The sequence below is a fragment of the Spermophilus citellus genome (assembly GCF_964194105.1).
Source record: "Spermophilus citellus genome assembly, chromosome: 16".
Taxonomy (NCBI): Eukaryota; Metazoa; Chordata; class Mammalia; order Rodentia; family Sciuridae; genus Spermophilus; species Spermophilus citellus.
Genome location: NC_138196.1, coordinates 67617808 through 67632169, shown reverse-complemented (window position 1 = coordinate 67632169; position 14362 = coordinate 67617808).

Genomic DNA, 14362 nt, shown 5'->3' with positions numbered 1-14362 from the left:
AGTGTATCTGTATGTAGCAGATGATGGAAACAATTAGCAGGCATTTAAATGGCCCATGGAGTCCACTGCATTCCAAATCTGTGGCTTCCGAGGAAGAGATCCTCAGCTTCCCTTACCCTTAGCATCTTCTTCTACAAATAAAAACCATACATTCATCAAAATAATTTTTTTGGAAAAATAGGGACTTACATATACAAAATTACTTAGTTAATTTCCTGACACATGAAGAAAATTAAATAAATGATAGTTTCCCTCTTCAGGGTTTCAACTAAACTTAATGAAAAAATTTGGACCTTTTGAAAGATATATTCCTTTTTTTCCCCCACAGCACTGGGCATTGAACCCATGCCTGGCATGTGCCAAGTGCATGCAATACAACTGAGCTGCACCCCAAGTCCATTGACAGTTATTCTTACAACAATCCTACAGTGCCGCTCTTCTAAATTCTTCTGAGAATCCTGGAATCCCAAAATGATTTAATACTTAATTCTTAGGAAATTTAGAGGTATAATCTACAAGGGGAAATAAAATCAAGGTTATGTCTTTAAAGTCCTGAAGCATTAAGAGTCTTATAGAAACCTAACCTAATTATGTAACAGGTATCATAATCAAAATATTTTTAATTTGGAAAGTACTTTGACTACTTGTGTAGATCAGACTCCTATTCTGTTTAATGCGTTATATGGGTTATCAGATAGACTCTCTCTGGGTATTTCTCAAGATAAGGAAGTCATTTTTTATTTTATTTTATGTTTTTAGATATTTGACTTGTTTATATTATTATAATTATTTAATGTAAGTTTGGAGTTGACTTCATTAAACCAAAACTGAAAGCTTCTCTTTGAGTGAGCAGAAGCTTACATTTTAGTACAGTCCCTTTATTTAGCCTTTGCTAGTCTGTTGGACATCTGTGCTATGCATTGATGCTTCAGAAAATGGATCATACATAAAACTTGTGAGAACTCTGGCTTTTCCCAGTCTGAAATTCCACTTCACTCACTTTACAGAAGCTAAAGTTTCCCGAGACACCATTAATGTAGGCAGAATAATAACCCTTGTCACTGATGATATCTCTGTCCTAATTCTGACAACCTAGGTAAATTACCTCACATAGGAAAAGTGGATTTAAAAAATGTAATAAAAGTTAAGGACCTTGAACTGGAAAGATTCTTCTGTATCATATGAGTGGACCTAATCTAACTGCATGAGTCCTTAAAACCAAATAATCATTTGGACTTTGATCAGAGAGAGATATGATAAGAGTAGAGAGCTGCTGCTCTACTGGTTTTGGAGAGGGAAGAAGGTCTACACGTTTAAGAAAGAGAATAGTCACTAGAAACAGAAGAGTCAAGGAAATGGAAACTTCCCTAAATCCCCTAGAAAAGAAAACAAGCTTTTTCAGCTCCTTGACTTTAGCCTACTGAGATCTGTATCAGATTTCTGACATGCAGAATGGTAAGCTGATAAATTTGAATTGTCTACATCTAGGATGCTTTGGGGAATTTGTCATAGTAGCAATGGAAAACTAATACACCTTGTCTCTGGCTCTTCAAGCCAGTAGGACTATTTTCCATCCGCATGAAGCCCTATTTGGCAAGTTCAAGGTCTGCCCCAGTCTGACAGTAAGTTTTTTTTCAAGGATTGATCCTTAAAGCTTCCAATCCTCTTTCATTAATTTCTTGTTCACTCTTTGGAACTTCAGATAACTATTCATGCAGACCTTGCAGTTGTTTTTATTTCCAGAAGGTTGATCAACTGGAAACTTAAGCCTAATCAGCATCAGTCTCCCATACTTTTAAATTTAAAATATTTTTTTCTTTAATATTGAACCCAAATCCTTATAACAAATACCAATCCTAATTTTGTTCTTTGAAATTTTACATATAATATCTAAACACTGTTAACATGGTGTGACTAGTATTTGAAGAAGTTCATGATTTTTGGCACTACCTTTTTCAGATTTTTCCACACATTATTGCTTTTGTGGTGTATTTTCCAGGTATTCCAATATTTAGAAAACTTTTTAAATACATTTAAGGGAAAGAATATCCTATGTTTGCCTAAAAAACAAAGAAATGTGCACAAAGTGTGACACATTATCTTTCATGAGGCCAGATGACTTCAAAATGTAGTGTGGGGCGCTAACCATATGGTTTCATTAGAGAGAACATGGCTATGATGCTTTAAAAAAAAAAAAAAGCCTGGTTATAACATGGTCACTCTCATCCAGGTCTCATGAAGTGTACTTTTTATTCAAATAACTGCAACAAGTCACATTTTCCAATTGTAGTTACTTCTTTTGAGATTTCTTAATGTCCTAGAATTTTAATAATAGTAATAATAAAACCATAAATATAATAGCTACTATTAATTGTGTCAGACCCTGGATAAGGTGACAGTCATACAATCCCCTCATTTACTTGTTACCATAATTCTGAAAAAAATGTTTGCTATTATTCCTGTTCTTAAAATTACATTGTCTATTTTTTTAGTAAAAAATCTCTATAAAAACATAATACTGAGTGAATACCCAATTAAACTTAATTTCAATCATACTTGAATCAACTTTTAGGATAGGAATAGACTTATTGCAAAAACAAAAGCCATCTATGAAACAGTAGGGAATTATTGTTGTTTCAACCATTTCAGTCCAGCTCTGTGGATCAAAATCTACAAGTTTTGAGAAACACAATACTTCACAATGAGTTTACTCTCGTTTCATTTCAAACATAGCAATAAGAGTTGCATTGTACTCTTCTGCAAGCCCAGTATTTAAATAGATTTTCTTTGCAGACCAGGTGTGTGCTTTCTCTAACAAAGAGTAACCCTGGAGTCACTGGTTCTCTTTTCATTGCTTTCCAAAATGTGATCAGCCTTTGTCCAACAAAGGAAGATCAGGGCCTTGAATAAGCCACCTCACTCACAGTAGTTCTTCAAAGAGAAAGGGGGAAAAGATCCATGTGCTTTTTTTAAAAAAAAGGAATACACTTATTGCAAAAAACTCTTATCTACCTCCGATCTGTCTGTGACTGAGCTTGAGATGGAGGTCTGGGCTGCAGCCCAGCTGCCAGATATTTGATAGACTTTGCTTTATGAGAGCACCGTTTTCCCTCCCCTGTCACTCCCCTGTTTGTAAATGGTGTTCGGTGGTGACTGATGATGCCAAAGATGAACGATGAGCAGAGAACAGAGAAAGAGGCAAGAGCTCAGTCCTTCATCTATCTGTCCATCAGAGCTTCACTGTGTGAGTGGTAGATCACTGTCAATCACCAAGAAAGGAGGCTGCGAGGGACAAAAAACTCATCAAAAAAAGTGTTCACAATATTATAGAGATTTATAATCAGGAAGTGAAGAGTGTTTCTGTCACAGCTACTAGAAAACTTATCTCTCTGATTGATACAAGATTATGCTAGATGTTATGTACACTAATAAGCTCTCTGTGCTCATCTAGTACGGTAAGATGCCGGCTGTAATATATATATATGCCCCACTGTTCCTGGTGAGGCGAAGATTTCGAGAAAATGTATTTTTCTTTTTAAAACAAAATTCCCTTTCATTGTATTCCCTGAACAAAGAACCTAACCAGGCATTTTTATTTCAAAAGAAGACATCTATATGGCCAACAGATATATGAAAAAGTGCTCAGTAAAATCTTTTATTAGAGGAATACAAATTAGAAACAGAAGAGATACCATCTTATACCTCTTAGAACAGCTGTGGTCAAAAAGAAAAAAGGTAGATGTTGGCAAGGATGTGGAGAAAATGAAGACTTGCACACTGTTGGTGGGAATGTCAATTAGTATGACTGTTACAGAAACAGTATAGAGATTCCTCAGCAAGTTAAAAAATAGAACTATCTACCATGTGATCCAGCAATCCCACTCCTGGGCATGTATCTAAACTGCAGTCAGTATGTCAAAGTTTTATCCATATTCCCATGTTCATTGTAGCTTATGCACGATGGCCAAGGTAGGGAATCGATTTAAGGGCTCATCAACAGATTAATGGACTAAAAGTGTGAATTTATGTACAAAACAGATACCAATCCATATTTAAAAAAAAAAAAAAGGAAATGCTCTCCTTTGTGAAAAATAGTTAAACCTGGAAGACACCATGTAAATTCAATTAGCCAGGCAAAGAAAGACAAATACTGCATGTTCTCACTTATTTGTGGAATCTAAAAATTTCAAACACAGAAACAGAGAGTACAAGGGTGGTTACCAGTGATGGAGTGGTGGAGGGATTAGGGAGGTGTTGTTTAAATATACAAAATTTCAGTTATGAGGAGTATGTTCTAGAAATTTATTACACCTCATGGTGTTATAACAATACATTGAACAGTTGAAAATTTTTAAAAAATGATGTGTATTTAGGTGTCAGAGGAGGAGATATTTCCTCTTACTGCTCTGTTGTGTGATTCTCATATTCACTATAGGGCAGCTGTTATCACAGTATAAAGCTTGAATGGCATATATAAGAAAAATACAAATACAAAACAAAACACTCTACGTGGTTGAATTTCTTGGAGAGAAATTTAAAGTCGATAAACACTGCTTCAGATTTTTCTGCTATTTTAACATAAAACTGCAAGATTAGCCCAAGTTATATGGTGTCAATATGTTAAAGCAATTTGTCTCAAATAGGAAGATCCAACTAATTGGAAATAATATGGGGAATTTTACTTTGTATTTAAAGTTTGAAATGTTTTCTGATTTTATTTTTATTCTGAGTACAGATGGAATCATCCTGAAGTTCAAAGTAATCATATCAGTAGCCATGGAGAAGAGTTGAATTATAGACTGCTTTTTTAGGAATCTGACATTTGTTTTCTGGTCTACAAATCTCTGCAAACATTGTTCCACACAGAAGTTGCCAAAAAGGGATTTGGAGTTGGGGTGGTTCTTAGAGCCAGAACACGTGGACAGTGCTATCAATCTTTTTAGTACAGACTTCGGCCAAACTTGAAGGTATATTACTAATTGTAGATTAAAATTCCCACTGGATTCTCAACTCCCTGAAAGCAAATACTGTGTTTACATGCCTATTCCATGCTTGTATGTTGAATGCAAAGAAAGGACAGGAATGGATCCTTGGGATAATTCACTCAATGCTGAGTTCAAATTAGTCATATACCTTCATTAATGTAATAAAGTTAGTAAGTGTTCAATAAAATAGACTTTTCTATTCTTTTTTTCCCATATTTGAACCATATATATTATAAGAATGAAATATTCCCATTCTTATGAGAATGGACATTGACTAACCCATTTCTCTTGATAGGTTTTATCTCTTTCCTAAAACAAGAAACAATGTCAGATTTTTTCTTTGTTCCTTTTGATGGTATGTTTAAAATGCATAGGATATACTTAATGTGATATAAACTTAAATAAGTGCTTTAATGGGGAAAAATACATTTACTCTCATATATATTCTAGAAAAAATGCATTTGAGTGTAAACTAATGTTTTAAGTTAAAACGTTTTCAGTTCTTTCTTTCTTCCTTTCTTTCTTTCTTTCTTTATTTATTTATTTGGTGACACTGGGTATTGAACCCAACCTTGAGCATGCAAGGCAAGCACTCTACCAACTGAGTTATATACCCAGCTCCTTTACTCGGTTTTGTAAAGTCTCAAGAAGACAGGCCATTTTCTATTGACAATTCAAAACTTGGTCTTTACATTCCATTTATACAAATTTACAGAAAAATGAGATTTAAAACATTGTGATAGGACATTTCAAGAAGACTGCAGCAAGCCTAGCATGGTTTAAAATAGAGAGGAAGTTTGGGGGAAAGCTGTGTTGTCGAATAGGGCTAGAACCCAATAACAAAATAATTAATGAAAACGTGTGGAAGTTTTTGTTTTTAAAAAGTTGCTTTGTTTATATCTTTCAAATAAATATGATTATCTTACCCTATCAAGTAATAGTATGTCTATGTATAACTAGGTCTGTTTAAGTAGAAAGAAAGATTATGCATTTTAGAAAATAGTTTCAAGGAAAGTTTGATAATTCTGCACATACAATTTTACCTACCTGTGCTGTTGATAGATGGCAATGAAAAGGAAAATTTGAAAACAAAAACAATAAAAGAACAGCAGCTCATTTACATTGAATCTCTGAATTGTTCAAGTCAATTTTCTTTTGCCTTTTGGCAAATGTTTTCCATTAGCTTCAGATGTAGAATGCATTTCCATTGGCTACAATAGCTCCATAACAGCTGAAGATGCAGCATGAGTCCAAAGACTAATAGCAACCTTAAAATAAATCACTTTTATTTCATGTAATAAGGCAAAGCCATTTTACTAATGGATCACAAAGAGGGTAAGAACATGACACAAATGTTAGTCTAAATTGAGTATAGCGAACACCATTAGTTTTTTAGACTTCACCATTAATGCCCATATAAGCTGTGCAACAGATTGGGCTATCAGACTCTTCCCTTTTTTAATGTTCAGAATGGATGTTTTTAAGTGGCTTAATTTAACTTGAGGAACTCATAATGTTTGTGTCCAAACAGACATAGTTCACATTAGAGATCACTTTGTTTATGTTTCCCCTGTCCTATATATTTTCTAGGTATATTTCTGAACAGATCCTTTCATTTAGATGTCATTATTGATTATAAAATGAAAACCCTGAAGACACATGCATATATACCCCAAAACCAATTCCAGAAGCCCAGACAATGCCTGGTGGAGTACAAATGATGTGCCATGGAATTGCTTATATACACAGACATAAAAGTGCACTTAGTAGATGTAATTACAGCTTTTACAACAGGATAATTAAATAGCACATCCATCATATATATTGTCTGCATTGCTGAGAATTGTATAAATCAATTTGAAGCAAAGCAGTGAGTTCCTTCTTCCCCACCTGCTAATACTAACTGTAAACAAGCAACAAAAACCAAAGAGAAAAATCTTTCATATCAAAAAATGATAAATGATATGATTTCCTGTTCTCAGCAGCAATTCTTGGCTCAGACCAAAAAAAAAATCTATATGTGAATTGTAATTATCATACATTATTTCTTTGGAACAGGAATTTATCCTGTGATGTGAATCAACAGCATTATTTTACTAGTTAGGGAAAAGAGAAAGATGACTTTTTTTTTCCCAAGACAATAAAGCTATGAGTATGTTGAAGAGTGTCTAGGACCGGCACATTTAATTTCGAATGACAACTTACATCCGATTCATAGCTGCTTCTTTGGGTCAAGGTTTTCCTACATTTAAATAAAAGGAAAGAGAGTTTAATGTTCACATTTTAAAAACATTACGGTTTATATTTTGATATTGGTTTTATTTAAAATTTTAAAAGAAATTCTCTTGTCATAGTGAAGAAATATCATATTCATAAGTGACTTCAGATAATTTTTTTCAGAAAACTATAAATTAGCCTTGATGAGCTCACTGTAAGATTTTGGAGTTAAACAGTACCAACCAATGTGTCCAGTTGTTGAGAATTTAAGGGGACAAAGTCAAGGAGTGCTTGAAAAATAATTCCCTTCTCAGAGGAATTACAAAAACCAACCCATTTTGGGGTGTTATTGAAAAGCATGTGAAAAAATGGGGCTTTTCTCAGTTATGGGAAGAAAACCCAATTCCTTCTTTTATTGCATGAGGGAAACAATGGAGTAGCACAGTGTGAAGCTTCAGTAGGAGGTGTAAACTCTGGAAAGCCCTTGGCAACCTCAGAGGGAGTGGCACACTGATGTGTCCTTGCATGTATTCACTTTATTAGATGTCCTAAGTATCCAGTCAAAATAGCTTTGTAAATTTCTTCAGATGAACTAAAATTACGATTTCTCAATGCCCTCCTGTGTTTGAATATCTGAACAGAATCCGCTCAGTTTCCAAGACGCAGCTCCAGTTGAGTAACCGCCTCAGTAACTTTGCCAGATGCCTCAGGCACATCTTGGTGGCTCCCTCAATGACTTGATTATGGCATGGTGGAAAAATTGTAGGGGCAGATCTGTAAGTTTTCTTTTCTTTTCTTTTCTGTTGAGAGTACTGACAGATGTAAAGATACAAAGAAGAACAAAAAGGTTAAGTCATAGAATTCTGCCAATTTGTTCACTCATATTCTTGAAATTTCTTCCTGGCTCAGACAAGAGGTCAGAAGTTTTTAGAGTTCACTTTTTCCACCCCATGTTCTACAGTTAGAGCAAAGCACCAGAGGAAGTTAACTAAGGAGAAAGAAAATTGGGTAGAAATCTTATAATCTGTCTGATATACTTGTTCTTCATTTAGGAACATATACTTAGATGCTTCAAATTTCAAAACACTAATTTGCATAAGTGCTTTTATGATTAAGGACCTGTGTTTCATGGAGATCTAAGCCTAATTCAAATCAGTTGCAAAATGGGTTTGCTTTTATAATTCCTGTTCTCAAATTCCTTATTCAAGTTTAGCAATAACATGGCAGCCTGACATCGATTTTTAAACTTTGTCCAACCCCATTATCCTGAATATCTGCACACCAAAAACCTAAAAATCCTGGATATTATCCATAACTTTGTTACCATCTGAATCTCAAAACTTAGAGACTAGTCTTTTGAATGTATATAAATTGAATTATTCTGATTGAAATCAAAAGTATCATGCTCATAAGAATAACCTGAGAAGGTTCCCTTTGGGTAATTCCATGGAGAAAACAAGTTAAATTAAAAAAACACACACACACACATGCACAAAGAAAAGAAAACAAGTTTAAAATTAAATTTTAAGTTTGTTAAAAACAAAATATTAGGACACAAGAAACCAACAAAAATTGGAAGACAATTTGAGAAGAGTTTATCCTGGTCTGATGGAGAAAATACAAATGCTGAGCTCTTCTTGCTGCAGACCACCCCATCAGCCCCCATGCCCTCCTCAGTTGGCAGGTGGACACTCCAGCTCGACCAAATTGGAGCTGACTGAAAAAGACAGCAGCGTTTGTGCCAGAGATGGAACATTCAGTACCCGAGATGTTAAAACTGATGGTCTTGCTAACTACAACTGGCAGATTTTGTTGGAAACAGAAAAACATCAAGTTTGTGGTCCAGGTTTATGGCATGAAATGGCCCAGCCAGAAGTTTAATGGCGAAATTCTGAAACCTGAGGGAGAACCGAGGTAACCTCTCTTTAGCTTCTAGTCTGTTTAAAGGCACCTGTATAGGGGAAACCAAAGGTTTCCACAAAGAGTGAAGTTCCATGAAGACTTCAAGACAGCTGCCACAATGTATGTGTTCCCAGCCCACGGGATGTTTATTCAGCAGAGGACAGACCCCTTATGGGCTTGAGGGTTTGAGCACAATCTCTGACCAAGTAACCTATGACTAAACTATACCCAGGGTTGATACTGCGAATCCACACAGAAAACTTAAATGAGAAGAAAAACTTTGACAGACTGAAAGGGAAAATAAAACAGTCCAGAGCTGTTACATTATTTTATCTATCTATCTATCTATCTGTCTATCTATCTATCTATCTACTCATTTATTTTTTGCAATTGGGAATTGAACCCAGTAACACTTAACCACTGAGCCACATCTCCAGCCCGTTTTTAGTTTTTATATTAAGACAGGGTCTCAATTAGTTGCTTAGGGCTTCACTAAGTTCCTGAGGCTGGCTTTAAACTTGCAATCATCCTTCTGCCTCACCCTCCTGACCCTCTAGAATTACAGGCATGCACCACCAGCCCGGCTGTATTATTCTTAAATATCTAGTTTTCATGAAATATATCAGCTATGAAAGAAACCAGTAAGTCTTATGACACAAAGGGTACAAGACAGTTTACTTGACTCAGAACAGACTTAGACACAGGATTTGGCATACAATGGCTTGAAAGCAGCTTGTTGTATGAACCAGCAATTCCGTTTCTATGTATTTATACCAAGATAAATAAAAATATATGTCCACACAAAGACTTGTGTGGGAATGTTTATAGAAGCAGTATTTATTATTATAGCCTAAACTAAAAGCAATCTAGTTAATAGATAATTTATAACTAGGATAGTGCATGACATAAGCTTTTTATTATAAATTGTAATGCTCTTGTGTTCTCAAATAGATCCCTTGACTATGCTATCGAGCTGTCTGGATTTTAACTGCATAACCACATAATTTATTCTGTTTTTTACTATAAATATTTTCAAATTGTATTTTTTTCTATGTATGTTGAAGTTTCTCAGATCATTACTCTGTAAAAAGGTTAGAGGTAGAGAAATGTTCCCCGGAATATTCTAGTGGAAATGCGGAGCTTATTCTCATGGTGTAAACTTTCCAATAGAGAATGCTATCTCCTCCAAGTTTCTTAAGGCCCAGAGCTCACATAATATCACTTCTATCATATGCAAAGGACTGTGTAAACTAGCTAATGTATGAGGTAAGATGAAGGTCAAGAAAGGACCTTGCATTAACAAAATTAAATGCTTGACCATATTCTCTATGAAGGGAATTAGACCATGAGGGCTATAAGACGACTGTGTTTAATTATTTAATGTGTGTCAGTTATGCATATCACATGAAAACTTTCACAGTTTCAAGAAATTCTATGCAAGGCCATGAGATTTTAGTGATATCGTCAAAAACAGCAGTGCACTTATATTTTAAAAGAATTTTATTCTTTAGTTTCCTCTCAGGTTCCTTTGTTAATCAACTAGGTAGCAATTTGTTATATATTTTATGTGAAAGAATGAAATAGAGAACTGTGGTTTTAAACTGGTCAAGGGCAACACCATGACAACTAATGTCTTATTCTTTAAAATTGAAAACTCAATGGTAATGTAAAAAAATAAAAAGTACTTGATATACTACACATGTATTAAAAGGAGAGCTTAAAAATTTGCAATTGAGAAAATGAAAAAGACTTTAATATAAAAAATTGCACTCGAATTTTCTCCTTAAAAACATGCTTGCATATGACCTGAAGAAAAGCAAAAGTTAACTTACAAGAAAATGAAGCAAGAGTTTTTTTTCCATTAAGATAAAAGATAACTACTTTTAATACTATTTTTCAATTGACTGCAATTTAGTATATTATAAGGGAGTCTTAGATGGCAGCTGTTACAAAAAAGAAGAAAACACATTTGGAAAACTGTCCTTTCTTACATCTGGGATTACTATAGGCAAATAATATGATGATACAAATTAAGTACCAAAAGAGGGCTATTATGCATAGTTATGATAATTACTACTAAATCATTATCCTGTTTTAAATCACATTCTTTATATTTAAAATTTTATAACCAATACCAGTTAAAGTAAAAAATGTAAGTTTACAGAGAAATGAGAATACACTTAAAAATTCCAATATCCCACATAATCACTATAAAATTTTGAAACTATGTTCTCAAATATAAAGCATGTTTAAGAAATTAATGTGCTTGCCCTGTAATTTCTTGGATTTTCATTCATACATACATACATTCAGTGCTTGACAATTGTATTATTAGACTATGTCTTTCTCTTAATTGGTATATAATATGTCACTTTAAAATGCTACTGCTGGATATTTTAATTTTTTCCAGTTTTTAAAATAATATAATGATAAACATCTTGTATGTACATATATTTATATGCAACTGAAGCATCTTATGAGAATAAACTTCTTTCTTTGTGAGATAAGCTACACTGATATGTACTGACAACTTGCTGTTACTTTTATCTCCAAACACAGTTTAAAAAGGTTTACCTTAAACGCAAAGGGTTTGATTTTATAATTAAAAATATTAATTATGCCAAGCTCATTTAAATTGCATTGGGGGTTTAAGCATGTTTGTGGTTTTACCTTTGTTAGCTATAAGCATTTCTAAATCATGACTTGACAGTCGATGACCTTACCCCATTTTTCTGTCATGATACTAGGTCTTCTTTTGATGTTCTTAAAATAGAGGAAATTAAGGATATTATTCTGATCTAGCTAGACATTTGTAAATCAGACTCTTGTTCAGTTTTTGGTTTGGTTATACTTTTATAAATGCAGCTTTTAGCAAATTTCATCTGCTACTGGCGGAACTCTGTGGTGTCACTCTCCCAAGTCTGCCAAGTTCTTGTGCCACTGTGCTCCTTCAGTACACTTTGTGAGATTTGCTCATCCTGCTCCTCTTAGTTGGTGTGTCCCCCTTGAAATTGTGTGGTTAGGGCCTTCTCATCTTTTATGTCTAATTAGGAATCACCTTATATTATTGTTCCTTAACCATAATTTCTAAGTTGGAGAATCCTGCAGCAACATAATTGTTTATTATTGACTTCTTTTTTAATAGCCTTTATTTTAATTCATAATAATTTTGTTATTTTTAAAAACTGAATCTTAAAGTTCAAATCATTTTTTATAATTTCAGGTCCCTAATGAATGTGGGATCCAAGAAGGCAGAAATCATATCTGTGTCATTCATCAGTTTTTTCTATTTAGTATGTGTTCAATGAGACTTATTGAATGTATAGAAATGCGTCTCATCACAAAGCTATTTAATTATTAAAATTTAGTTATATTATAATTTCTTTTTTCACATTTATATCATTAAGTTATCTATATTTTTAGTTTGCTAAAAGTTGTAGGTAAGAATATTACTTTCTTAGCCAAAATTTAAGGCAGATCACCTTATTTATTTATTTCTTCATTAACTTAAATTGCCATCATGGTTAAATACTAATGTGTTCCCAAGGATTAATGTCATTTATGCACTTTTGAATTTTTTTCTAGTGTTCTATTTTATGGGCGGAGTTGAATGATGTAAGTGGGCCACCAATAGTCTAAGACTATAATAACATTGTTCTTTTAAATAACTGATAACCAAATGGCATCCAGAAAGTAATATATATATATATATATATATATATATATATATATATATATATATATATATTTTAATCACTCAGCTGGTCAAGGCTAAGGACTCCTTGAATATCACTTAACCTCCATTTCTGCCACCATGTACTTAAACAAAGTGACCATGTTGGTAGAAATAATGACAGTGCATGAAATTGCTCAGCATCTTTGCCAGCATTAAAATCTATGGAAATGAAAGGACTTCTGAGAAAATTCATTTATCTAGGACAACCTAGGTACCAAATCTTAGGCAGACTAATCAGGCCAAAACACATCATGGAGAAACCATTACATAATTGACCAACTAAAGCATTTCTAAAAACCATTACCAGATGATGTGTCTTAAAATTTTTAGTTGCTATTTTTATCTGAAGTTCAAACCATAAGTACCACTCTCTAAATTAAGTGAGTTCTTCTGAGGGACAACTCTCACTTAGTTTTGAGTTATATCTATCACAATAAAAATGGTGCTTACTGAAACTTTGCTACTGGAATTATTTACTTGAAAATAGGTAAACTGTTATGCTGGAAAATCCAAACAATAAAAATATTCCCATTGGAAAAAATTAATTCATTTGGTTAAAATATCAGCAATATTTACAGTAGGTACAGATTTTTATAAGCCCTGATCCTAAATATTCTAATGAAAATAGATGTTCATATTACTTCATTATATTTGTGAGAAAACCATTTCCTTTCTTCCATGATATAGGAGTGTTTCTTCCATACACTTAATATAAGTAAATGCTCACTCCATAGTACAAAATACGGATTCAGTTAATACTCTGTAGATACTATTACTCATTATTTATTTTATGGCTTTGCTAACATCAGCAGACTCTTGAAATATTTAGTCTTTGGGCTTCTTTAGAATAAAAGCTATGTTACATTTAATTAATGTAAAAATTATATTTTGTAAATGTAATTTGGCTATAAATACAAGCTTAACATTGCTTTATTGATATTTTGTGTAGTGTATTTTGTGATATCTGAGCCCATTATCTTTAGGTAGACCTGGGCTTAACTGTAAGTTTTAAAACACAGAAGAATGGTTAACAAATATGAAATCACAGAAATAATTTCTGTGTGGCTAAAACATAGAGGAAACATAACTAAAACATATAAACATGTCATGAATGACAAGTGGAACAATATAAAATGTATTGAGAGTATCATTGGGGTCTCAGAAGAAGTGGAAAGAGATAATGAATTAGAAATGAATTTAAAGAAATAATTAATAAATATTTTTCAGATTTAGTGAAGAGATCAAACAAAAATCATGATAAATTCCAAGCAGAATAATCAGATGGAAAATCATTCTAAGGCATATCACAGCCAAACCACTGTGAGAACAAAATGAAAGGGAAAACCTTAAAGGTAGTCAGTGAAAAAAGAAAAGATAACCCAAGGATAGAAACAATGATAAATGCAATGGCTGATTTCTCATCAAAAACAATATAAGACAAATGAAGCCAGAGAAACATATTTGAAATGTTGGGTGAAAAAAAATGTCTACACATGATGAAAATATTCTTCAAAAATATTCC